The 1,851-nt window shown below is 38.2% G+C and overlaps 1 non-coding gene across 1 annotated transcript; it reads right to left on the bottom strand.

The window, feature by feature from the left end:
* Positions 1 to 107, bottom strand: LOC128291981 (small nucleolar RNA R71). The gene has a single exon (XR_008281965.1). It is a non-coding gene; the product is annotated as a small nucleolar RNA R71 (small nucleolar RNA).
* Between the last annotated feature and the right edge of the window lie 1,744 nt (positions 108 to 1,851).

The raw sequence follows: 1,851 nt of genomic DNA, 5'->3' as shown, positions 1-1,851 counted from the left end.
AAATTGAGGAATGATATCTCTTCTTTTGTGCAGATGGATCTAGAAAATCTTTATGATGCATGAGAGAGATACAAGGACCTATTGAGAAGGTGCCCTCACCATGGGTTACCTTTATGGTTACAGGTTCAGAATTTTTACAACGGTGTGAACCCCTCAACAAGGCAACTTATCGATGCAGCCGCCGGTGAAACTTTGAACAACAAAACACTTGAAGAGGCTTACGAATTTGTTGAAGAGATGTCATAGAATAACTATCAGTGGAAAGTCATGAGAACAAAGCCGACAAAAGTAGCCAGTGTTTTCAACCTCGACGCGGTTACTATGCTATCCAACCAGGTAGAACTATTAAATAAAAAGATTGACGGTTTGTATGGCTCTACTCAGGTACATCTAGTGATGAGGTATGACTCAAATGGAGGAGGAGTACACACAGAATATGGATCCTTCAGCCCTAGCACCGAGGAGGAACAAGTTCAATATATGGGTATTAATAATTCTAGACTTCAAAATAACCCATACAGTAACACTTATAATGCAGGTTGGAGGAACCATACCAACTTCTCATGGGGTGGCCAAGGAAATCAAAGGCCACAACCTCCCCCAGGTTTTCAACAAACACCTTACCAGCAAGAAAAGAAGCCGAACGTTGAAGAGATGCTAAGGAAATTTATCTCGGTGTCAGAAACTAATTTTCAGAATACTGAAACAACACTTAAGAATCAACAAGCGTCGATCCAAGGGCTCAAAACTCAGATAGGCTAGCTTGCTAAACTGATTTCTGAACGACCACAAGGTAATTTGCCGAGTAATATTGAAACTAACCCAAGGCAGTAGCTTAATGTGATTACCGTTCAAGATGTGGAAGGGTTAGTTGAACCAAAACCAGAACCGAGGCAAGGAATTGTGGTAAGTAAAAGTAAAAGTAAAGTGGACCACAGTGAGCAAAAATCGGTAAGTAGGGAATACAAACCTCGTGTGCCATACCCCAGAGCGACAAGGAAAGACCACACGGACGAATAATTTGGTAAATTCCTTAAATTATTAAAGAATTTACATATTAACTTACCGTTTATTAAAGCTCTTTCGCAGATGCCACACGCAGTTAAATTTTTAAAGGAGCTTTTAACAAGTAAGCGGAAGTTGGATGAGGCATCGCATGTAGAGTTGAATGTAGTTTGCTCAGCCATTCTACAGAATAAGCTACCCAAAAAGTTGAAAGATCTAGGGAGTTTTACAATTCCTTGTTTAATTTGTAGTTTAGACATTAACAATGCTTTGGCTGATTTAGGGGCTAGTATTAATGTCATGCCCTATAAAATGTTTAAACAACAAAGTCTTGGAAAACCCAAACAAACTAGGATGGGCTTTCAATTGGCAGATAAAACAATTAGATTTCCTAAGGATATTATTGAAGATGTACTTGTTAAAATTGACAAATTTATATTCCCAATTGATTTTGTTGTTTTAGACATAGAAGAGGATAGTGACGTGCCTTTAATTTTAGGACGACCCTTTTTAGCAACTGCTAGAACTATTATTGATGTTGGTACAAGTGAACTCACACTTCGTGTGGGTGATGAAATAATCACTCTTTAAGCTCATAATTTGAGTAACACATCGAATATTGAAGATGGTAAAAATCATGATACTAATACTGATCATGTGATGCAACCTTCTTTACAGGAAGCACGTTCGAAGAGCATACATGAGCCATGTTCAAGTAACAACAAAGGACCCATCTATGAAGAACGAAGTCTTCAAATCAATGAACTAGATGAATGGCGGACACAGAAATTAAGAACACACTATAAACCAAAACCACGCCATGACGGACTCAATGTTTTTTCAAAT

The sequence above is a fragment of the Gossypium arboreum genome, chromosome 4, assembly GCF_025698485.1.
Source record: "Gossypium arboreum isolate Shixiya-1 chromosome 4, ASM2569848v2, whole genome shotgun sequence".
In the NCBI taxonomy this organism is placed as follows: Eukaryota; Viridiplantae; Streptophyta; class Magnoliopsida; order Malvales; family Malvaceae; genus Gossypium; species Gossypium arboreum.
Note: the sequence above shows the minus strand (reverse complement) of the source record. Positions and strands in the feature narration are given on the sequence as shown.